Here is a 24,748-nt window from a genome sequence, read left to right as displayed (position 1 = left end):
CCCCACCCTTGAATCTGGGCTGCCCCAGGACTCCGTGTGACCCACTAGGATGCGGGGAAGTGATGCTGGGTGGCTCGCACGGGGTGGGGGCTGACCGAGCCGTGCCCTGTGCCTGGGTCTTCAGGATCCTGGCTAGGAGGGAAGCCCACCCCCACGTGGATGTTTGCTTGTCCCAAGACCGCCACACCAGAGAAGCATGAGCACACACTTCCGTCGTTGGCCTCCCCCACTCGGCCGTCACCCAGCAGCCAGAGACACCCGCCAGCCTGTGAGTGAGCCACCGTGAGAGGCCAGCCCGCCAAACGTTCAGGGGGCATCTGCCTCCGACCCCATAAGAGGCCCCGTCTTCCCAAATCTCGGAGTCGCAAGTCACAAGCAAAATAAAATAGTGCCTTTTAACAACCAATTTGGGGCACTTTGTTACACGGCTGTACGGTTGAACGCCTACTCAAGCTGGAAATACAGCACATTCTCCGCTCTCAGCTAAATGACGAAAACCACAGAGAAAAAGACTTCCAGCTTTCTGGAAGTCACACGCCAAGATCCGAGGAGTAACGGAGAACGAACCCGGAGAGAAAGGCCGTGCTCGGCATTTGAGCGGAGGTTTGAAGACAGAGTGAAGGGGCACCTGGGTGGCTCAGTCGGTTAAATGTCCGACTTCGGCTCAGGTCATGATCTCACAGTCTGTGGGTTCAAGCCCCGCATCGGGCTCTGCGCTGACAGCTCAGGGCCTGGAGCCTGCTTCCGATTCAGTGTCTCCCTCTCTCTCTGCCCCTCCCCTGCTCATGCTCTGTCTCTCTGTGTCACAAAAATAAAAACATTAAACAAAATAAAAAAAAAAATGAAGACAGAGTGAAGCCAGCCACTTTCCCAAGGCACGGGCAGCACATCTCGGTGTGGCGACGGGCCTGCGAGTTACAGACGGTTCAGCAGGAGCACAGAGGGCAGGGCTGAGGGCCTCACAAAGGGGGAGAGGTCTGCCGCAGATGAAGCAGATACCACATGGGGCCCGATCATACGGGGTAAAAGAATACGGCTTTTATCTCGATGTCAGTGGGTGAGCCACCGGAGATTTGGGGCCATGCTTCTCTGACTGGTGTAAACATCCATTTGCCGGCAAAACAAGCCCTTGCTGATCGACTGAGGGGAGACAGAACTGAGTTACAATCCGGCAGCTTCTGTTTAAGGCCTTGTGACTCACCCCGTGGCGGTGCGGAGATTGCTAAGGCCTGTGCCCTCCTGTAAACACCTGTCACTTCCCCGCTCGGCAGAAACACCCGGGGCGGATGAGGTCACGCGCGTGGAATGTACAGGAGCTTCTCGGAGAAACGAACCAGATACGTTCGGGACGTTACTATCGTCACCCCAGCCGTCTGGGAGTCCGCTTTCTGGCAAACCCAAGGGCCCAGAAGCCAGAAGCTACAAAATAAGGAAAAATAAAGGAAGGTGCCCGGCCCCAGAGAAAGCAGGAAGTAGACACGGAAATGGCTGTAAGGTCAGAGATAACGCGAAGCAGGATACGCCCGGTCGTGAGGGAAGCTTCGTGGCCCCTGGAGGGAATGACGGCAGTGGCCGGCCGCCCCACTGTGCACAGACCTCCCAGAAGTGAGTGATGCGGGGGGGGGGGGGGCAGCTGGGCTCCCCCCAGGGGGCCGTGGAAGGTGGGGAGGAGGGTTTGCACCAGTTTGGGGGCGGCGGCCAGCCTCTCCCAGGCTCGGCAGCCCCACCGTTTTGCCGACTGTCCCACGGATCAGGGGGCGGGGCTTCCTCTTGGACAGCGTGGATGCAGCCGTGGAAGGAACAAAACAGAGGTTCTAGGGGAGCCTGTGGTGTGGCTGCGTGGGCGTAGCCAGTGTGCAGGCCCGAGGGGCCCAAGGGATAGGTTGGGAGCAGTGAGAGGAGGCCGCGCGAGAGTAAAGAACGAGCGAGCGCCTGCCATCACATCATGGTCCCAGCCAGCTGCTGGAGGCACAGCGCCCTTCCCCAGGTCCTCCGGAAGCTGGCTGCCCTTCTTTACAGCGCACCCCCCACCCCCCACCGGTGCTCACTGCTTCCCTCCAGCTCACGCTGCACTGCCCGCACTTGGCTGCGTGTTGAAGTCATCTGGGGGCTCCTGCCTCACCCCCTCCAGCTGTGTCGGGATCCCCCGGGCGAGCGCCCTGGGCAGGGCTGCACCCCCTCCCCCTCCCCGGGATCTGCTCTGATACCCCTCGCCCTTTCCTGGCCGGTGGCCCGGCTGGTCCTGGCGGTGGGCCTGCCTCCCCCACCCGAGCCGAGGCTCCCCTGCAGCACCCCCCCACCCCGGCTGTTAAAGGAAAATATACCTCCCGCTCCTAGAACTCGTCCTCTTTGTCACTTTACATTTGTTTGTGTCAGTTCCTTGACAAGCTGACCGTTTCCCTGATGGTCCGTAAGTCACTGGGTGGGTGTTTGATCAGCATTGCGTCCTTGGTGCCCGTCAGCGTGTCTGGCACATAAACACAGGGTGAGAAAGCAGGAGAAGGAAGAAACAAGCTTTTTCTGTAATAACTTTGCCTCCCCCAGACATTCCCGCACACCTTTCAGGCCTTAGCCTCATGGGCGGGCGGAGAGAGGTGGCCGCCGCTTCGTCCGCTTTCTAGAGAGTTCCGGGTCACCCTTTGGGAATATGACATTTGCAGACTCAGCAAAGCAAAGGGTTTTTAAAATGTTTCTTTTCTAACCCTTAACCTACATTTACTGTTTGGCTTTTGACGCCAATGGGCACTCGTTTTATTTACTTTTTATCTGCGCATCAGGGTTCCACACACGGAAGGACTGAAATACCTCAAATGCACTCTTACTTGTTACGTCTTTTAACCACGTTGGACAACATGATTCTCCTTCTGATTTCAGCTCCTCTTTCTTGATAAATCATGTATGTTCAGAAATAACATGAAGGACGCCCGGGCGGCTCAGGGGGTTAAGCGTCTGACTCCTGACTTCGGCTCAAGTCACGGTCTCACGGTTCATGAGTTCGAGGCCCACGTCGGGCTCTGTGCTGACAGTCGGGTGAAGCCTGCACGGCTGGAGTGATTGACGGAGACGCGAGAGAGCCGGGCCCCGATCCTGGGCAGCTCGGCCTCATGGGGCCTGCCAGGAGCGCTGCCCGGCCCTGCTCCTCGGCCGGTGGCTGGCCCCCTTGCCCCCCTCTTTACCAGCAGCTGGTGGTGGCTGCCTCCGGCCTCTTCTGTGAGAACAAAGTGACACGACAGACAGCCACGGCCGTGGAGCACGCACAGTAGGCCTTCAGCTCCTGGGAGCCCGGCAGTCACACGGGACACGCAGGAACTCTGGTTCCCTCCTTCCTCTTCCTAATCACATGGGGCAGCGTCTCCTTGAGGAATGTCCCGCCCATTTGCTTGGACGACCACCCGAGGCCCAGAGCCTGGTCTCTACATTTGTTCGGGAAGGTAAACCGGTCCCAGGAGCAGTGACAGCAGCGTAGAGGACACTTCACAAATGGAGGGTCAGCCCCGAAAACCTAAAACGCGGCGTCTGTGCCCCGAGGCCCAGAGTAAACTGGCCTCTATTTCCCATGGAAACAAACCCGACATTAAGCGAGGTCGCGCTCGCCCCGCTGCTGGAGGCTGACGTGGGTGCGAAAAGCCTCCACACAGAGAGTGGTGTCCAGTGGGACACCAAGGACGGAGAGAAAGGAAATTCTTGTAAATCGCTGCACGTGATGAGACTGTGGTTTGGAGAGACACAGACAGAGCCGGGAGTGGCCGCCTGGCACTTGGCTTGGAACCGGCCCTGACGCCCCTCTGAGCGGCTTTCCCGTTTCTTCCATGGGAACGCGCACAACCCGCGGCCCCCAGCCTGCGTGTGCTGACGTTGCTTTCGTTATGAGTTCCGCTCCTCCGGTCTCCTTCCGGACGGTTCCCCAGCCAGAAGCAACTGCACAGGTTGCAAAAGGGTGCTAACAGGTCCCCCAGCTGGGTTCAGATCCACCTTGCCACCCAGAAAGCAAAGCACCGCTTCTCTCTCTCTCTCTCTCTCTCTCTCTCTCTCCATGAGCTCTGAATCTATTCCAACACCGCGTCAACATTCGAGCAGGAAGGAGAGGGTGTGAACTTCGGTAACCTCCATCCCTTGCTGCTGTTCCCAGACATCTGCATCACGTCCCCGGAGCGCCAGAGCAGAGACGAGTTGCATACGTAGGGGCTGAGCTGCGTGCACTCTGGGCCGTCTATGCTCCGCCCACATCATAGAGCGTTTTTATGATCGTCCAAAACACTTTTGTGTTTCATGCGAAGCAGATTTCTTTGTGTAACAAAGATGGAAAGGGTGTCCCTCGACAGTAGCTCTTGACTCCAAGGACGACGGCGGGATGGGACGGGGCGCGCCTGAGTCTGTTGTAACTGTGCGAGGTCGGTCCGCCACGGGAGGCATGTGCTTACCTGGGCGCCGCTCCAGGCTCTGACAAATTCTGACTCATTATGTACAAGGACATTTCCACTCATTGTTGGATGTGAGGTCAAATTAATCCTCAAAAAAGTGTTCTCGAAGAAACTTCACATCGCATAAAGCTGTCATCGTTTGAAACAGGGCCTGAGGGGCAGGGACCCATCAGCCTTTGGGATTCCCTAATGGCATCTGCGGTGGCCGCCAGCCTCCCCCCTACACCGCGCAGGCCGGGCTGAATGCAGACGCTTCTCCGGGCCAGGGGCGGCAGGGGCGGGGACCGTCTGCAGGAAAGGAACAGCAGCGTGCGTGTCCCCGTAGGCCACCGCTTGTCCCCTGTGCTTGTGAGTACTTTGGATCAGGGTGTTCTAAGTTAATACGTACCTGATTGCTCTGAGCATCTTGTTACAATGCAGCGTCTCACCCCCTGGGTCCAGGGCACGGCCTGAAATCCTGCATTTCGGACAAGCTCCGGGATCCGTGGATCACGCTTAGCTCATGTGATCCTCATAACAGAACTAGGGATTAAATACTATTACCTTTTGTTTGCAAAGTGTTTTTATTTATTTTGGGGGGAGAGAGAGAGAGCTCGTGAGCAGGGGAGAGGCGGAGACGGAGGGAGTCAGCATCGGAAGCAGGCTCCAGGCTCGGAGCTGTCAGCACAGAGCCCGAAGCAGGGCTTGAACCCATTAACCGTGAAGTCATGACCTGAGCCGAAGTCAGACGCTTAACCGACTGAGCCCCCCAGGCACCCCACCCACTATTACCCTCTTTATAGGTGTGGCTCCCAGGGTTGCCTTCCAAACCAGGCGGTCTCCCAGAGGGAGCAACCCTCTCTGCCCACAGGGGCACGGAGGAGCCAGAACAAGCGGGAGGGAGGTGGGATGGGCGGGTGGCGTGGTCACTCTGCTCCCTCCCATGCATACTGCTTACCCTTTACTTTCTCTGGAAGGAGGTCAGCAGGGCGGGGAGGAAGCTGGGTTCTCTCCGTAACCGTGTGCAAGAAGGCCCAGAGGGTCACCATAAACACGGCACCCCAACAGGGTCTGCCTTCCACAGAGAGAAGGCTAGCAAAGATCCAGAGTCCCTTAGGACCCCACATGTCCAGGATGCCGCGGGAAGTCACTCGTCACCCCAAGAACAAGGAAAACCAGAACTTGAACGAGAAGCGACCGTCTGCAGACATGGGCGCTGAGGTGACGCGGAGGTTGGGCCCGTCTGACGAGGACCTTAAAGCAGCCGTTCTAAAACTGGGGGGACGGGCAACTCGGAATTCTCTTGAAGCCACTTGAAGTGTCAGCAAAGAAATCGATGATAGAAAAATGCCTCGTGTGAAAATTACAGAACAATCTACAATCACAAAATTACCCCCAAAGCTGCTGCATGGGCCTGGAGGAAGCAGGGAATGAAGGTCACAGAGTCTGTGAACTTGAGTTCAGGGCCTTAATTTACCCACGCTAATGGCAGAGAGAAGACAGACGTGTGGAGGAAGATGACAGACACGGTCCAGGCACCTGTGGAACAAGGACAAGATCCTCCATGGGCGTCACCGGAGTTCGGCAAAGGGGGAGAGATTGAGCCTGGAAAAAACATCGAAGAAGTAATGGCTGCACACTTTCCAAATCTGGCAAATAGGTGAAACCCAGAGACATTCGCGCCAGGGCTCTACCTCATTAAACACGTGATGTCAGGTCCCAGAGTGTGGTGCCATCATGGGCTGAGCGTGGAGCATCCAGGAGAGCCGTGTGACAGAGAGGAGTGCCACCGGGCACGAATCCAGCTCCTGGGGACACCCACTGAGTCCTTGCTTTCAGGGCAGGTCCTGGGCTGCAAGAACGGATGGGGACGTGCTTGCCCAGGGAGGTCACAGGCTAGCTGGGGAGGGGACGCGTTGGCCATCCACCAAAGTGACTACAGGATGATTGTTCTGCTTCCCGCCGCTCCCCTGGGGCCTGCCGGTGACCTTAAGTCCTCTACCCTACACGTCTGTAAAGTGGGCGTCCAAACTCCTGTGCTCGATGCCTAGAACACCGTTGTGCAAAACACCCGTGTAAAACAAAACAGTGTTTTATTTAGTAAAAATGTTTTCACCTGGGGCGCCTGGGTGGCACAGTCGGTTAAGCGTCCGACTTCAGCTCAGGTCACGATCTCGCGGTCCGTGAGTTCGAGCCCCGCGTCAGGCTCTGGGCTGATGGCTCGGAGCCTGGAGCCTGTTTCCGATTCTGTGTCTCCCTCTCTCTCTGCCCCTCCCCCGTTCATGCTCTGTCTCTCTCTGTCCCAAAAATAAATTAAAAAAAAAAAATGTTTTCACCTAATTTATTGTCAAGTTAGCTAACAGAGTGTCTATGGTTGCTCTTTGTTTGGGGAGTAGATTCCCGCGATTCCTCACTTGCATACGACGCCCAGTGCTCATCCCAACAAGTGCCCTCCTCAATGCCCAGCACCCATTTTCCCCTCCCCCGTCCCCTCCCCCCACCATCAACCCTCAGTCTGTTCTCTGTATTTAAGAGTCCCTTATGCTTAATATTTTACAGAATCAAAGGCAAGTTCTCCCTGGTTTTGTGAAGCGGGACCCTTCTGCCTGCTGACTCGGGCAAGGATGTGCTTAGCTGAGTCGTCCCGTCTCTCCTGGCATCAGGGCTCCGTGCTTTGAATGCAAGAGGTGGTCGGAGAAAATGATTCTCCTTCCCACGGCTTAATACAAGGAGGCGGGCGAGGCGCCTCGCGTGTGGGAGGAGTTTCTCACCACGTCTGGGACCCTGGTCAGGGATCTCGCGAAATTACCCACTGGAAGTGATTTTCTTTTCCCTATAAGTTCTCTAGAATAATGGCTTGACAAACTCAGAATTTCATGGGCTCTGTAAATCAGTTCTGCCCTTGAACACTTTCTTGTATGCCCGCTGGCAACTCATGAATCCTTTCCCAAAAAAGGTGGAATCAGTAGAAACGTGCACCGCCGCGTTTTGAGATCCCTGTATGAGCCGTATGAGGGCCACGCACTCATTCACATCTGCTCGCTGCTCGTCTGATCTCACCCGTGAGAAAAAGGAGGCGGTGGGCCTGGAAGGTAGGGGTGTGGAGCCCAGCGGGTTCCTGGGGGGGGGGGGGGTGGGGACTGGTGGGAGCAGCCGTCAGGGGCATCGGAGTGGCCCCGGCAGAGACTGGGTGGGGACTGGGGGCCTCGCAAGGAGCCTGGGCGTGCCGCCGTGGTGCAGGACCGAAGGGGACCCGCACCTGCTCCAACGACCCTGAGGGCCACCCTGGACTGTTTTCCTGGTCCCGATTGGATTACTTTGTACCTTTCCTCCCCTCAAGCCCTTCTCCCTCCTCACCTGTGCTGCACTCGCAGCCGGTGAATTAGTCTCACCCCCACCTCGTCTTCACAGGGTCATCAACGCTTGATTCTTCTGCACACACCTCCTTCTCCTTTCCTGGGGCAGCTCCTTTCCTTCCTCAGCGTGCGTCCTGGGTCCTGTCTCTTTTTTTTACTTTCTCTCTTGTTTCCGGTCTTCTGTCTCCGTGGGATCACTCCCCACGCCCTACAAATATTTCCCACCGCTACAAATAGCAATGTTCCCTGAGGGGTGGCTGCTCAGCTTCTCTACCCCAGCTCCGGCGCCCGTCACATGGGCCACTCTCTTTGGGCACTCACAGATGTGCTAGACCTGGGCACTAGGTCTCAGTGAGAGGATCTGGAGAAGAGCTTCTTCTGACGGGGACTGGTCTCTGTGTCTTGCGGGAGCCCCGCCAATGGGGCCAATCTGACCTTGGCTCTTGGAAAGCGGTAATCATCTAGACCTTTCTGATCTTCAGCAGCCCTTCTTCTACTGACCAGGCTCTTTGCAACAATAACAGCGTACAGTGGGGAGATTCCATCTGTCGAAGTCGGAGATTGAAGATTTTAGGTGCTCTGCTGGAATTATCTTTCGGGGTGCAGGCTAACTGATGAATTAGGAGGGCAAGATTGGGGTGGACCTGGTTTCCCATCTAGGCAAGTTCTCTTGGCTAACAAGGACAGATCTACGTGTAAACCATTTACAAACATTGAGTTAAAGGCCACCCTGGTGGATTCAGCGTCTACAGGGAGACCAGAATTTTCTTTAAAAACAATTTGCAGTCTGTGGTAGTAATCGTGAACACGTTTGGCAGACTTCTAAGTGCATGTCTGAGTTTCGTTCCAGACTCCTGGTTTATGAAAAGCCTTTGGGATGGCAGGGGGCAGCCTTGTGTGAATGGCCCGAGCCTGGTCATGTGAAGGAGTTGGTGGTTGATTTAACTCAAAATTCTGAAGATTGTTCAGGGCTTTGATCCAGTGCTGAGCTTGACCTCCAACAAGTGTGCGGACCAACGGATAAAGACCGAGAAGCCAACTCAGTTAAGTGTAAATTACAATATGTAATTCTTCGGCAAATCTATGAGGGTCCCCACTTACCTAGAGGAAGCCTTTTACCACAGCTCTAAGTTCAGCGTTGGTCCATGGGTTTTGAGGGACTCGTGGTTTTGCGAGATCCTCAGAAGGCCTGATTCTAGAAGGGGGAGTTTCACGAGGCCCGGTTGGTGAAGTTTCAGCACCAGAGAAAAGGGGAGTTCGGGTGAAGGAGGGAAGGCAGAAAAAGGGAAAATGTGGGTGTGGAAGATGCAGAGAAATGTGGCTAGAGGCGGTCCAGAGGGGAAGACACCGCTGACACTTTTACTCCCTTCTGATTGTCTATTGGCTTCAGTTAACTTAGAAATAGGGTTTTGTAAAGAGGCACTGTAGAATCCCCAGTACTTTTAGAAGCCTCTAGGTAGCCGCTGAAATAGCTCTGACATTCAGATTGTTTGGCTTTATTGCTGGAACCTCCCAATCCCTTCTGGAGGAAAAGCAGGTCTGGGAGGTTGTAAATTCCCATAACCCGTCACCCCCCATCCCACTCCTGAATGCCAAGGAATGCCCATCTAAATAAAAAGGCAAACCGCGGCAAGATCAGACTTGTCAAAAAGATGAGATTACTTGGGAACACCAGAGGGATTGCAATTCAGACGCTTCAGTGGCGGGGGGCTCCGGGCCAGGGTTTGGGGCAGGCTGCGTTTCTGGGCAGGGGATGTGAGGCTCGAGATGCTCAGCGAGACTGCGTTAAAATAAAATGCAAAAAGAGACCAGTTTGGAAACCTCCCGCAGCAGAGAAAACCAGCCCATCCCACAAACAAAGGTCCAGTCAGCATATTTTGAGAGACCAGCCCGACCTGGGTCACTCCTCCCTCGGGCTTCTGGAAAACCATAGATAAAACTTCCCCAGGCTAGTATGAGGCAACTTCCCAACCAACTGCCCTACCCTGCCAGAAAGTTCCAATATTATCAGTCTTCACCCTACCCTGCCAGAAACTTCCAATATTATCAGCCTTCCGTAAGCCAGGCACTTGCGGGAAATCGGTCTCTCGTGCCTAAGTGTTGACTTCCTGAGAGCACACGTGTGAGGTTCCCCGTGTTACATCCCGTGGCTCCACTGCACGCTGAGATGTTTTCACAGCCACTCACCCCAATCTGGAGCCCTCGTGCCAGTGTCCCCTCTACACCTGCCCTGACCCTCCTGTGATGCCTGGGAGACCCCGGACCCGCCTCCGCTAGGGAGACTTGCCTGCATTCGCTCCGCGGACACGTCCTTCCTCTGCCCTTCGCACGGATGTGCAGCTGTGACATCTTGTGGAGGGAAGGCCACCCAAAGCCGTCTGCATTACACCCTTGACTGGTGTTTATCCGAAACCATGCAGCAGAAAGAAGTTTGGTGTTTTGCCAGATGTTGAGTGAGCGATCCGGTGAGGAGCAGGGAGCACACACCTTTCCTTCCCTTTGTCTGGGCTTCAAATGTGCCCTGGGTCATTTACCCCCGAGACACGCTAGAGTTCCTTAACGTGCTGGCCACGGCTGAGGTCACGTACGAATGAACTGTGTGTGAGAAAAGTAAAGTTGTCAACACAGATCTGACACGGATGTTGTGAGTCCGCTGTGACTGTCCTCGGCGAGCAGCCTGGCTTCGGGGATAAGCCACCCACATCACAGGGCTCAATGCCTCGCAAGCACTGCTCACTCAGGGCATGGGGACGCCTGCACCTGGAGATTTCAGGGGTGGGCCTGGGAGGTGGGGCAAGCCACTTCTGCTCAGGCCCCACTGTCCAGAGCTCAGTCACTGCAAGTCGCGTGACTCCGAGGGAAGCCGCGAGACGCCCTACAGTGTGTCCTGGGGAGAGAGGTGAGCGCGGACATCGGCGAGAATAAACGGCTCTGCCGCGTCAGCCCTGTCCCCCGAGTCCAGAAGGGACTCAGATGTGCCCATAAACACATGGGAAAACAAAAGCTTCCAGAGATAATCTATACCAGCCAGGATCTGTCCTGACCACAGTCCCAAGCCGACGGTCAGCCTGGCTGCAGACCCACAGCTGCTCGCCATTGCCAGCGGGGACTGCTGCCCCCCGCAAGGCACTGAGTCACATTGCCTGAGTCAGGTCCATCTGCTCGGGGCACCGCCACAGAACCAGGCCCTCCGTGTAGGGGACAGGTGCCAAGCCAAAGAGGGCCGATCGGGAAGTCCCAGCCTGGGCATCTGCCGTTTCATGAAGTCCTCTGGGTTGGGCCCACGGCCCAGGCAGGCCTCCCCTCCTGTTTTCCTCAACAATAGAAGAAAAGATGCTTCCAGACACTTCTGGCCGCCAGAACCTCCCCTGTTTCTCTCTGAGGGCCTTGGACACCCCTGAGGCCAAGTTGGGGGCCGAATGCATGGCTTCCCGAAGCTCTGCTGAGACTCTCTGGGCAGAAGCCATGGTTTCCAAGGGGACGACGTGGCTTGCAAAAGAAGCGTCCAGATGATGCCCAGAGAAGCCTGGGCCGTGCCCAGGGGAAGCCAGCTCAGGGCGAACGGCAGCCTTGCACAGGAGGCAGAAGCCCGGAGAAAGAAAACGAGAAGCCGGCTGGCGTGGCTCCAGACGCGCGACGGGGAGCCGCGGTGGCGATCCTGAGGCTGGCTGGCTGGGCTGGAACCCCCCGCGCCACATGCACGAGCTGTGTGGCCCCGGGGGGAGGGTCTGGTCTCCCTCCGCTTCTGTGTCCTCGCCCGCAAAATGCACGCGATCACCCGTAGTGTCGTCAGGAGGACTCAGTGAGTCGGGTAAGATGCCTGGACAGACCTCACGCCTCAGCGGGTGCTCACGGATGCCATTGACTGTCGGTATTTACCGGACAAGCCCTGGCCCCGGAGGAGCCGAGCCCGCATGCCCTGGCGCCCCCTCCCCCAAGGTATAGGCCCAGAAGCATCTACACCTGCGCCCGCTAACACTACAGTCACCGGCCACATGAGGCCACCATCACTGACATCGGAAGTCTTTGAAATGAATTGAATCCCCCCATGTGTGACAGACACACGTGGCTAGTGGCCCCTACCTCCGGTGCCCCCGATACGGAACATTTCCACCGTCACACGCAGCCCCCGAGCAGCACTGACCCAGACAGAAGCACGTGGACCGGGAGGTGTTGAGCACCCGTCTGCCCGCCCGAGTCAGGCGGGAGCATTTCCAGGACCCCGCAGGGCGCCGTGGTGAACAGTGGTCACAGGTGCGGTGCGCGGGCAAACCCAGACAAGTCGGAGACAGACCTGTGACTGCAGGGAGTGTGGGGAGTCCGGGAGGCACAGAGGGGACCCAGCCGACAGCCCGTGGCGTGTGGTGTTGGAGGAACAGAATCGGCCTGGCAGGTGGATTCTCAGACCCAGAACAAGCCAATCTCCTGAACAGAAGTGTAGGAGCTGAGACTGCGGGAAGAAACCCCCAGAACGGCGTGTAATAACAGGAAAAGCAGGTCATAATACGAAGCATGTGGAGTGTGCCAGGCACATTGAAAGATTTTTTTAATGTTTATTTATTTTTGAGAGAGAGACAGAGCGTGAGTGGGGGAGGGGCAGAGAGGGAGCGAGACACCGAATCCGAAGCGGGCTCCAGGCTCCGAGCTGTCAGCACAGAGCCTGACGCGGCGCTCGAACTCACGGATCGCGAGATCATGACCTGAGCTGAAGTCGGCTGCTTAACCGACTGAGCCACCCAGGAGCCCCACCAGGCACATTTTTAAGTAATAGATGTCTACTGATGCATTCTAACCGAACAGTATTCTGCGGAGAAGGTATGACAGTTATCTTCATTTTGCGGACGAGGACACTGACCCGGGCAGGTTTGGCTCCTTGCTCAAGGTCACAGAACTTCGGAAAAGCTGGATGGGGTTTGAACCGGGCATTTGGGCTCCGGAACGCTCACACTTGTCAGTCCCTCTGGCGCCTGAACTGCACTCTGTGCTTTCAGACTCTCCTCTCCGGAGTCCCGTCTCTGCCATGTCTGGTGACCCGTGTGTGCCCTTCTCTGGATAAGCTTCTCTAGATATTCGTATGCTTTCTCTGATTGCGTTTTTATCAGAAGTCACAAGCAGGCACCCTGCAGCCTTTTCTTTTTTTCTTTTTCTTTCTGATTTTTTTTTTTTTTTTTGGCCTAAAGTGCCTCGGGAAAAATACAATATATATATTACTTCCAGCTTTTCTTCGAAACTAGGACGCTCTGGCAATGCTCTGCCCACTTTCCATGGCAGCTCCCCTCCTTCCCTACCCCCAGCCACTCACACATTTCTCCTGCTGGCACTTTTTTTTTTTTTTACAGCTTTAGAGAGATATAACTGACCTACAAATAACCACGCAGACTTAAAGTATACAATATGGTGAGTTTGGATATGTTTATACATCTCTGGCACCATTACTACCATCAAGATAATGAACACATCCATCACCCCAAAGTTTTCCTGTGGCCCCTTTTTATCCCTCCCTCCTCCTTACCCCCAGGCCGTCACCGGTCTGCTTCCTGGCATTGTAGGTTGGGTTGCCTGTCCTAGACTTGTGTCTACATGAAATCCTACCATACTCTCTTTTATCTGGCTTCCTTGCTCAGCGTGGCTATGTCGGGATTTACCTGTTTTATTCTTTGTGCCAGTGATATATTCCTTCTCACTCCTTCTGACTGCGGAGCCGCATTCCATTGCACGGTGTCGCAATGCGACTGTTTACGCACTCCGCTGTGGCTGGGCATCTGAGTTCCTTCCGGTCAGGCACCTGCTGATATTAGAATTTGTCACCCACGGTGTGTCTGGCAGCTGTTGGGACAGAGCGGTGGGCACAGAGCTGCAGGGGCGAATGCACGGGGAGCCAGAGGGAAGAGGTTTTGCTCTCGCGTGTCATGCTATGATATTACAACTACGTGGGACACTGCGCTATTCCAGCTCTTCCGCGCCCATTACTTCGTGCAATCTGAAATCCCAGTTGGAGCTGGGTCGAGTTTCGTGAGGATGAGCCCCATCCTCGCAGAGGCTGGACAGGTAGCAGATTAGCACCCCTCCGTGGGTCCATCAGACCACAGCGTGCAGACGTGCAGCCGCGCCTGAAGCCTGTTCTCTGGAAGAGAAGGTGGCATTTCCTAGAAACCGGGTGATTGTATCCTTCTTACTCAGTACAGACCGTGGGTGTGTTTAAAAGGTGCGGACGGATGGACACGTATCTGGGTTACAGGTGTGGGAAGCGGAGTAAAGAGTAGGCAGCCGGTGGGGGTGGGGGGGGGTGAGGAAGGGGCCAGGAGAAGGATATTACCGCTGAATGGTTCCCAGGGTTTCTGTTTGGGGTGATGGAAAAGTTGGGAAGCAGATAGAGACGACGGTTGTGCAATCTTGCCAGTGTGATGAATGCTACGGAATTGTACACTTAACATGGTCAAAATGGCAGATTTGAGTTTCGATCGATTTCATCACGATTTACAAAATATAATTTAATACAGCCCAAACCACGGAATGTTGCGCTTTAAGTGGATGAGTTGCGTGCTAGGTGAATCATAGCTCAATCAAGAAAGCTATTTAAAAAAAATTATTGATCGAACCCGGCCGCTCTCAATTATCTCAGATTTTGCCACTTCCGTCCAGGGGCGCTAGGCAGAAACGGTCATCCCTGGGGGCGCCTGGGTGGCTCGGTGGGTTAAGCGTCCAACTTCTCGGCTCAGGTCATGATCTCGTGGTTTGCGGGTTCGAGCCCCGCGTCGGGCTCTGTGCTGACAGCTTGCTCAGAGCCTGGAGCCTGCTCCGGATTCTGTCTGGCTTTCTCTCTGCCCCTGCCCCGTTCACACTCTTGTCTCTCTCACAAATAAATAAATGTTAAAAAAAGAAATAAAAAAAAGAAATGGTCATCCCTGGAAAAGCGTGAGAGAAGGAAAAGCCATGGGCTGTGTTCAGAGTTAAGCAATGCCTGGCCACCTCGCTGGTGTCTTAGAACCGGCCTTTGCCGCCGCGTCTCTGGGGTACGCAGTTCAGTGGGGAGCATGTCACGTCAGTGGGGGCCTCTGTCACGTCACCAGCAAAGTTAGCCGTGGGAGTGAGGGTGTCGGTGGCCCTGTGGTTTGTGCTGCACGCGTGAGCAGAGACCCCGGGGACACCCGAGTCATCGGTTTCTCCTCGTGTGACTCCCCAGCCCGATTTCACTCCTTGTCCCCCAAGAATGACAGGTCCTTGAAGGTCTGAGTGGACCCTGAGCGACACCCCCTGCAGTGTGATGCCCCTCCAGCAGGTCCCCGGGGCCCGTTTGGACCACCTCATTCTCATCAGCCCCCACTGGGGCTCCGAGGAAGCCGCTCCACCCTCAGACACGCACAGGTGCACATCCTGTGCACTGCACCTGGGGCAGTGAGGGCAGGCCGCCCGTTGCAGTGAGACGGCCAGGATGCAGAGAGGGGTTTGCTCACAAATAGCTGTGTTTTCTCTACTTGGCCTTGGCCAGAATCGATTTTCTTAAACGCGGCAGAAGTTGGATCGATCTTCGGAGCTGGACAGCAAGGCAAGCAGACACGGGCGAAAAACCAGAGGCGGACAAAACAGCCTGTTTTCCTGAGGCAAAGAGGGCAGAGGGCGCTTTGCCACCCAGGCCAGCTCATCCATGTAAGGGTGGCAGTTACACCCCCCCAGCCGTGTGTGAGGGCACCACCTCTCACAGTACAGCACCCAAAGAGCCGCTTTGGAGCCCAGTTCTACAGGTCCTCAGAATGCTGAACAGAGTTCCCGTGTGACCCGCCAATTCTACTTTGGAGTAAGTATTCGAGAGAAACAAAAGTGTGTGTCTACACAAATTCTGAGCATAAATGGCACGAAAACCAGCTCTTGGGTTTTGATAAAAGCATTAGAGGCGCGCCTGGGTGGCTCAGTCAGTTGAGCGACCGACTTTGCCTCAGGTCATGATCTCATGGTTTGTGAGTTCGAGCCCCGTGTCGGGCTCTGGGCTGACAGCTCGGAGCCCGGAGCCTGCTTCGGATTCTGTGTCTCCTTCTCTCTCTGCCCCTTCCCTGTTTGCATTCTCTCTCTCTCTCTCTCCCTCTCTCTCTCTCTCTCTCTCCCCCTCCCTCTCAAAAATAAATGTTAAAAAATAAATAAAGCATTAGAACAGACCCAAAGTGAAAAAGCCAGTCACAAAAGCCACTCATTGTATGATTCTGTTTACTTGAATATCCAGAACAGGAGAACTCAACAGAGACAGAAAACAGATCCCTGGTTGCCAGGGGACAGGAGGAGGCGCAGGTGGGGAATTAGAGGGAGGGGTCTAATGGGAACAAGGTTTCTTTTTGGGATGATGACAGTGTTCTAAAATTAGATCCTGGTGATGGTTTTGCACAGCTTTGTAAATATACTAAAAACCATTGAACTGTATACTCTAAATGGGTGGCCTTTATGGTATATCAATTCTATATCAATAAAACCATTTGAGAAAGAGAGAGAGAGAGAGAGAGAGGGAATTAAGCCTCATTACTCTGTGTTCTCTGCCTTGCACTTCTCCCCAGACACCTACTGGGATTTAATCTGTCTGTCTGTCTCTCTCACACACGCATTATGATCGTTTTCTCTTCTCTCCATCTTCCCAGAATATCAGTCAGATGGAAATCCTGTCCCCAGGACAGGGAGACAATGCCCGTCTTGTTGAAAACTCAAGTGGACTGGACAGGCAAAGGAACCTGACTTGCACAAGCAGAGGGGGATGCCTAGTGGTAAACGCTTACAATAAGAAACAAGAAAGAATTCAAACACAGGACCCAACTTTATACCTCAAGAAACTAGAAAAAGAAGAGAAAACAAAGCCCAAAGTTTAGTAAAAGGAGGAGGGAAATAACAAAAAAATCAGAGAACAAGAAAATGGAAGAGAGACTTAAAAAATAAAGGTTATGAAAACAAGAGCTTTTTTTTCCCAAGTGATAAACGAAATAGACAATTCTTAGGGAGGCTTAGCTACAAAAAGAGAGACTCAACTAAATAAAATCAGAAATGGAAGATGATACATCATAACCAATGCCACAGAAATACAAAGACTTGTGAGAGATCACGATGAATGAATGTAAGACCTGAAAATATAAAACTCCTAGAAGAAAACAACAGTAGTCAGCTGCATGAAATTGAACTTGGCAAAGATTTTGGGGATTTGTCACCAAAAAAAGCAAAATCCTCTCTCCAAAGATAAACAAGTGGGACCATATCAAACTAAAAAGCTTCTGTGCAGCAACAGAAGCCATCAACAAAATAAAAAGGCAACCTACAGAATGGGAAGAAATTGAAAATCCTATACGTGATGAGGGATTAATATCCAAACTATATAAAGAACTACTAAAACTCAACAGTAAAAAAACCCAAAAAACCCAAACCAAAAACAAATAACTCAATTTATAAATGGGCAGAGGACCCGAATAGACATTTTCCCAAAGAAGAAATCCAGATGGCCAACAGGTACCTGAAGGGGTGCCCAATGTCACTCGTCATCAGAGAAACACAAACCTCGACCACGACGAGGTATCACCTCACACGGGTTAGGTAGGGATTCAAAAGGACAAGAGGTCCTCAGTGTTGGTGGGGATGTGAGAAAAGGGAGCCTGTGTGCACTGTTGGTGGGAATTTAAACTGGTGCAGCCGCTCCGGAAAACAGTATGGAGGTTCCTCAAAAAATTAGAAAACGGAAGTCCCCAAGGGTCCAGAGATTTCATTTCTGAGCACACATCTGAGGGAAACAAAATCACTCTCTTGAAGAGGGATCAACACTCCCATGTTTACTGCGGCATTATTTACAATAACCAAGACCTAAAAACAGCCTACATGTCCACTGACAGATGGGTGGGTGAAGAAAATGCGGTGTATGCATACACAACAGAATGTTATTCAGCTGTTGGAAAGAAATCTTGCCACGCGGAACAACATGGACGGACCCTACGGGCATTATGCTAAGTCAAAGAGGCGAATAATGCCTGATACTACTAATATGTGGACTCTAAAAAAATAAAACTCATAGGAACAGAGAACAGATTGGTGGTTGCCAGAGGTGGGGGTTGGGGGTGGAGGGAATGGGTGAAGGTGGTTAAAATGAACAAACTTCCAGTTATAAATAAGTAAGTTCTGGGGATGTAACCCACCTGATGACTGTACTTAACGATACTGTATTGTATACTTGAAAGTTGCTCATAAAGTAGACGTCAAATTTTCTCATTAGAAGGAAAAAAAAAACCCATGTGAGTGTTGGGTGTTAACTCAGCTCATTGTGGTGATCATGTCACAATACAGGCGACTCGTGAACAATGTGGGGTTAGGGGCACAGACCCCCGCACGGTCAAAAACCTACATGGAACTTCTGACCCCCCATACACTTACCTACTAACAGCCTACGGTTCACCAGAAGCCATATTAATAGCATAAATAGTCGATTAACATATTTATATGTATTATACATGGTATTCTTACAATGTAGTAAGCTAGAGAAAAGAAAATGTTAAGAAAATCATAAGGAAAAAAATATATTTACAGGGCTCTACTGAATTTATAAAAGAATTCTGCATGTAAGTGGACCCACACAGTTCAAACCCGTGTTGGTCAAGGATCGACTGTACATACATATATGGAGTCTTTATGCTTAAATTAATACAGCGTTACATGTCAGTTCTATCTCGATGGAACTGGAAGCTTGCACTCAATCGTGATGATGATGATACTTTGGATTTCATAGATGAGATATTTTGGAGAAAATCAAATACAGTCAGTCTTGACAGCAGACAAAATCAAACACATTTCTAGAAAAATATAAATTCTCAATATCGATTTAACGAGAGACACGTACCTGAGTAGATCTAAATATCTAGGAATAAAGGCATTACCAATAATGACTTTCATGTTTTCTAATGATGTGAAGGAATTGCTGACACAAAGTTCAAGGCTCCAAAATTTTTTATTCGTCTAAATTGTACAAATCATCTTTTCTTTTTTTTTAATGTTTATTTATTTTTGAGAGACAGAGACAGAGCATGAGTGGGGGAAGGGCAGAGAGAGGGAGACACAGAACCCGAAGCAGGCTCCAGGATCTGAGCCATCAGCACAGAGCCTGATGCAGGGCTCGAACTCATGAACCGCGAGATCGTGACCTGAGCTGAAGTCGGACGCTCAACCGACAGAGACACCCAGGCGCCCACAAATTGTTCTTTTCTGATGGTCCAAGCAAATCAAGTTTCTGCCAAATTCGTATTTTTTCCACCAAATTCTCCCGTTTTTGCACTTCTTATGCCAAGCAGAACTTACTTTATATTACTAGATTTCTGAAACGATCTCCGTAACCATGTGTACAGAAGCGTGCCTCCTTCCCTAGCCTGCTCGCTTGGTACCTGTCTGTGATTCTGGAGCACGTGCCAGGCTCCTCAGCGTACGTGATTTCAGCTTTCTCTCTTTTTCACGTAGCGACTGATGCCACCACATACCTTCGGACGACCACAGGGCCCACTGTGTTGTGGGAGATTGTCCCTGGAGATTAAGGGCACGCCCAGTACACACTGTCGACAGTGACACCCTCCAGTGAACACGAGGGACACCTGCCCGTAGAGGAATCCTCTCTGATCATGGGGTTGTGCTGCCCAGGGGACGCCCACAGCTGTGGGCTTGACACTGGAGCTCTGTGTAGGCCAGTGACAGTCTGGGTGCTGACTGTGGAGAGCACTTCAATGGGAGAATCCAAGCATCCGCTGCTGAGTGAAGACACAAGTGTGTAAACTGCTCTGGGGGCTTCCTGTGCCCACCGTCCACTTGTTCTAGGGATTCTGCCTTTGGGGTAATGTTCCCGGGGGGAATGAGATTCGTTCTCTCACTGCGATGGCAGATTAGGTGTCTGTGCAACTCGTGTGCTCACGCAGCATTGCAGTCTCACCAGGAAATGAGGCAAAACCAGCATCGGTCAGAATTCCCATTCAGAATGGGGACTGGCGCCCACGGGCCTCATGCAGGGGAAGGGTCCCTGTCTTTTACTGGAAGGTCCAATGATATGTGGCCCTTTTGGGCCAAGGAATCCCGTTCAGAATTGTGAGATGCTCCTGTTGTGAAAAATTAATTTTGAGGAGCTCTGTTAGTTAGGGGGTGAAAGAATCATATTCGAAACTGACATTTTTGCTGTCTATGGGTTTCCTACCATCCCATGGGGTCTTGCGGCTTCATTGAGGACTTAAAAAAATTTTTTTTGTTGTTTTAAGTTTATTTATTTATTTTCAGAGAGACAGAGACAGCACAAGTAGGGGAAGGGCAGAGAGAGAGGGAGAGAGACGGAATCCCAAGCATGCTGCCTACCATCATAGCAGAGCCCAACGCGGGGCTCGAACTCATGACGCCGTAAGATCATGACTTGAGCTGAAACCAAGAGTCAGACGCTCGACTGACTGAGCCTTCAGCCGCCCCGAGGACTTTATTTTTCAATAAGAACACTGTGTATCTGATTTATAAAGACGCTGGGAAGGGGAACCCAGCACTTCCCGCGAGCCCTGTCCAGATTTCCCCGCTCTCTTCCTGCACAGAAGGCTTCGTGGTAAGCGTCAACTCAGCCTGCCACTTCCTTTTACAACTCCGGAAATTTTCCTTATTGCAAAAGTGATGTAAACAAGTAGGAATCACTTCAACCATGTAGAGGCCTGTAGAGAAAACGCGGTTTCCCCCACCTCTCTGCAATCTCATTGCAGACTGTAGGTGCCCGACCGATGTGCGTCGTCATTACGATCGGCTTACGTGTGTTGATAAAAATGACAAGTAGAGCTGGCATAAGCAGGTTTGGCAAAAACGCAGCTGACTCCTGGTCAGCCCAGCAGGAGGGCTCCTTGGGTGTCCGTGTGGAGGTGCAGCCAGACTGTGAACTTTCCTGCATTAGCCCCCCACCGTTGGAAGCTCTTTGCCCTCAGACCTGCTCTCCATTTAGGTGGGTGTTCTCTGTACCCCACCCAGGTGCATGAAAGACAGGTGACACGCCCGGGAGAGTATCATCCAAGGGCTCGTGGGGCTTTTGGTGGGACTTTGGCCTCCCTGCCGACTCGTCTGGGCTCCTCAGCTGGCAGGAGGTCCTAGCTGTGACCTCGGCTCTCCCTGGCGCCCATCACACCTCTGTAGTGATAGCCCTCATGCGAAGCAAACTGTTCGGCTGCTTACATTCAGGTGAGTGTGAGCCCACAATGTGGGGACGTGTCGGCACCCGAGCTGGTTGGAGCACGAGTGTGTGAGCACCTTGGGGAACCAGTGAAGAAATGGCAAAGGTTGGTGCAGTGGAGGCACTTAGGAGCATGTCTGCTGGAACTCGTGCTCATTTCTTGCTTTGCATTATACCAGTAACACATGACTGCTGTACGATAAATTCAGATAATGTGGAAAAGCATAAAGACAAGGGCACCTGGGTGGCTCAGTCAGTTGAGCATCCGACTTCAGCTCAGGTCATGATCTCATGGTTCGTCAGTTCGAGCCCCGTGTCAGGCTCTGTGCTGACAGCTCGGAGCCCGGAGCCTGCTTCGGATTCTGTGTCTCCCTCTATCTCTGCCCCTCCCCTGCTCGTGCTCTGTCTCTCTCTCTCAAAAATAAATAATAAACATTAAAAAATTAAAAAAAAAAGGACAGTAAAGGCCAGAAAAGGCAAGAAAGACAAGGAGACACAATGCTGTGTGTTCAATTCCTTCTGTAACTGGTTCATCTTTTAACATCAATCCTGCTGCCTTTTATGATGGGTATTTGTTCTTTGACCAACCTGTGGTCTTCTGCAGATCTTAAACTGTGCTAATTGTAGAAGTACTAATTAAGAGATCAGTTGATGATGCATTATTCTTTCCCCAAAGATGCAGTCCCCTCACGGAGTGTAAATTCTGCCCAAGTGTAAGGCTGGAGGCTCAGGGACCTGAGATGGGAAGGGAGCCAAGTCACCAAAAGGGCACGTAAGTCATTTACTCGATCTCCCGGAACTTTTGAGTTCTGTGCTTTTGAAGCCGTCTAAAATAAATCAGAGGGGTTCAGGACCCCATTTCCTGTGCTTGCATTGACCTTTTGTGGCTGGGTTCCCTCCCTTTGCAGTGGGAGAGCAACCCTCCTACTCAAGGCAGGTCCTGGCACCCGGCCTCCGAATTTCTAGCTTTCCGTGAGACTATCACTGTGTCCGTATCTTCCCGGCCGAACAGAACCGCATCTCTGGAAGAGCCAGAAGTCCCCCTGTGAATGCAAGTCCCTGCAGAGATAACAGTGGAGTTCCCTCTCCTCTTGTGAGACCTTTCTTCAGAGGCAGCCTGCTAGCTTTGCTCTCCTCCCTCATTTTTGGTCTTTATTTCTAGCCGTCTGATACGAGGCTTCTGTCCCCGCCACTCCACTACAACCAGAAGGCTGGACTCTAGAAGTTCTCCGAAGGCTTAAAATGTTTTTGGCTAAATGCACACAGACACACACTTGTACACGTTCCCTTTACTCAGTTAATGGCTGCTGTTTCCGAATCAGAAACTCCAAACCATACCTCCATTCTGAACCCTCACCCGGTAACCAATTTCTTGGTGGATGTGGGCAGGCCAATTTAAACAAGTCTAAGGCTTCCCCCGTTATGTGCTCTCTCCCGGTTGCTTGCATCAGGCTCGTGCCCTCCGGAATTCATGCTGCACGGTAGGGTCACATCCCACCCACGGCTCACCCAGGTGCTACCTGTCACCACCTCCCAATTCCATCGGCCAAACTTCAAGCTCTCTCAGTATCCCCACCTTAGTTCAGGGTCCAGAATGTCCACTTACATTTATTTATTTTTTTTTTTAATTTTTTTTTCAACGTTTTTTATTTATTTTTGGGACAGAGAGAGACAGAGCATGAACGGGGGAGGGGCAGAGAGAGAGGGAGACACAGAATCGGAAACAGGCTCCAGGCTCCGAGCCATCAGCCCAGAGCCTGACGCGGGGCTCGAACTCACGGACCGCGAGATCGTGACCTGGCTGAAGTCGGACGCTTAATCGACTGCGCCACCCAGGCGCCCCTGTCCACTTACATTTAAAAGGCACGTGTAACAATTGCTAGACATAACACACAAGGAAATAACGTAAACATCGAGTACGCAGTATATCAAAAATCAGCCAGGTCGCAGCCGCGTAGCCAGTACGCGGGTCAAGGGGAAGAATGTCCTAGCATTCCAGAAGCTCCTGAGTTGTCTCTTTGGGAGGATTCCCCGTCCTCCTCCCAAGGGCAGCCACAAGGCTCGTTTTAGGGGGCTCACTTCCTTGCTTTTCTCCTCGTTTATCACCGACACCTGCATCTCCAAGCGGTGGGGTTGGGGCTTGCCCGTTAGTGATCAGTGTGTGTCCGCCTACTCCTTGGTTTTTATTTTATTTTACTTTGTAATTTACCAGCACGAGGTTGGGATTCATCCATGTTCTTGATCGTCCACGCTGGGTAGTGTTTTGCGACATGAATATAGCATGCTTTTCCCGCTGTTCACGTAGTGGACCCCGGGGGTCCTATTCGAGCACAGACACACTCAGCACGGCCCCCTTGGTGTGCGAGCCGGGGGGTCCCAGGGAGCGTTCCCCGGGGTCAGGTGGGCACCAGCCCCAATCAGCTGGCCCACCATTACCTGACGTAGAAGGGCAACATGAATTTGAAGTAACTTTTGCCATAGCTGATTAACTCCTCACTCTCTCCAAATACTCCTTCCTTCCACATCACAGTGGCAACTGTCCACGAAGCAGATCTGATGAGGTCCGTCTTCTGTCAGCACCTTTTCCACAGCGCCCCTTGGCCTTTGACACCATCTGGATTCCATCACAGAGGTGCCCGGGGCCTCTGTGGTCAGACCCACCTCTCCAGGCTCTGACTCTGCCCTCTTGCCCACCTCAAACTTCCTCATCACCTACACAGACAGGCTTGCACCTACGGAGACACAATAGGTTTTCGTCAAGATCCTGCCCCTGACACGTAATTTTCCACTCCAATCAAGTCCTCTAGGAGGGCATCCCCCCTCTCCCAGCCCAGGTTCAGTACGGGTTTCTGCGGCTCTGAAAGCACTCTGGTTGGAAGCGTCTGTTTACATCTTATTTATTTATATCGTGCCTTCCTATACAAAGGTTGTATAGATAAAATACAGTAACGATGGAGCCTTAGGAGAAGGGAAAAAGCAGCATACAGTGAGGGGTCACTAGCCTACGTGACGAAGAAGGGGGCATTGGCCGTTAGATCCTCAGACTTCCATGTGATCATTCAAATCGGGTCCCAGGTTGACCCCGAGAATCAGGGACCGCAGAGCAGGTGAGTGACTTCTCCACTCACAGCAAGGGTGGGGGCCACGGATTGTGTTTCCTGTCCCGGCTCCCAGGGCCTGGGACCTCCTTAAGACAATAGGAGCAGGTGAATGTTGGAGTGGACTCTCAAGGGGACAGTCACCTGCCTTGGGCAATGGCAGCCTCTTTGATGTCCTGTGAATTGAAAATGGCTCCCGTGAGTTGTCTGGGAGGACGAGCGTCGTCTGCAAGCTGCCTGCTAACTCAGCCATCTACAGGGAAGGTCTGTCGGCAGAGAGCAGTAAAACTGACGAGGGCAGGACACACAGGCACCAGCAGGCTCCTGGTGACAAGGGGAGCCCATGCCCTGGGGGAGATGGGGAGCACATGCTTGTCAACCTATGCAGCTTTCCAAAAGGGGACGAGTGTTTGGATGATTTAAGTATGAGACATTTTTAGGGTTTTTAAAAGTTGGCGATTAATTCCGCAGTTCTTGTATTTTCAAAACACTGTAGAGATCGTCACCGAGTGGGTGAAACAGACCTCAGCAGTCCGGGTGCTTCCTGGACTTGCCTGGCCGTGGAAACCACGAATAGGTTCTTTGATAGCAGATAACTATGATGGGGGCTGGGAGCCCCACGATAGCTTGGGGCTAAAATGGGGGGCTGGTCTTCCAAAAGACCAAGACCCAGTTAGAAGGTCGGAAATCTTAGGCCTTCCCCCAATCTCCCTC

General features: G+C 52.7%; 1 long non-coding RNA gene across 1 annotated transcript; it reads left to right on the top strand.

The window, feature by feature from the left end:
• Positions 1 to 868: 868 nt before the first annotated feature.
• Positions 869 to 19,252, top strand: LOC131492177 (uncharacterized). The gene is made up of 3 exons (XR_009251916.1): positions 869 to 1,605; positions 6,960 to 7,187; positions 19,217 to 19,252. It is a non-coding gene; the product is annotated as an uncharacterized LOC131492177 (long non-coding RNA).
• Positions 19,253 to 24,748: the final 5,496 nt, after the last annotated feature.

Source organism: Neofelis nebulosa, chromosome 12 (assembly GCF_028018385.1).
Source record: "Neofelis nebulosa isolate mNeoNeb1 chromosome 12, mNeoNeb1.pri, whole genome shotgun sequence".
NCBI lineage: Eukaryota > Metazoa > Chordata > Mammalia > Carnivora > Felidae > Neofelis > Neofelis nebulosa.
This window is presented reverse-complemented; position numbering and strand designations above follow the sequence as displayed.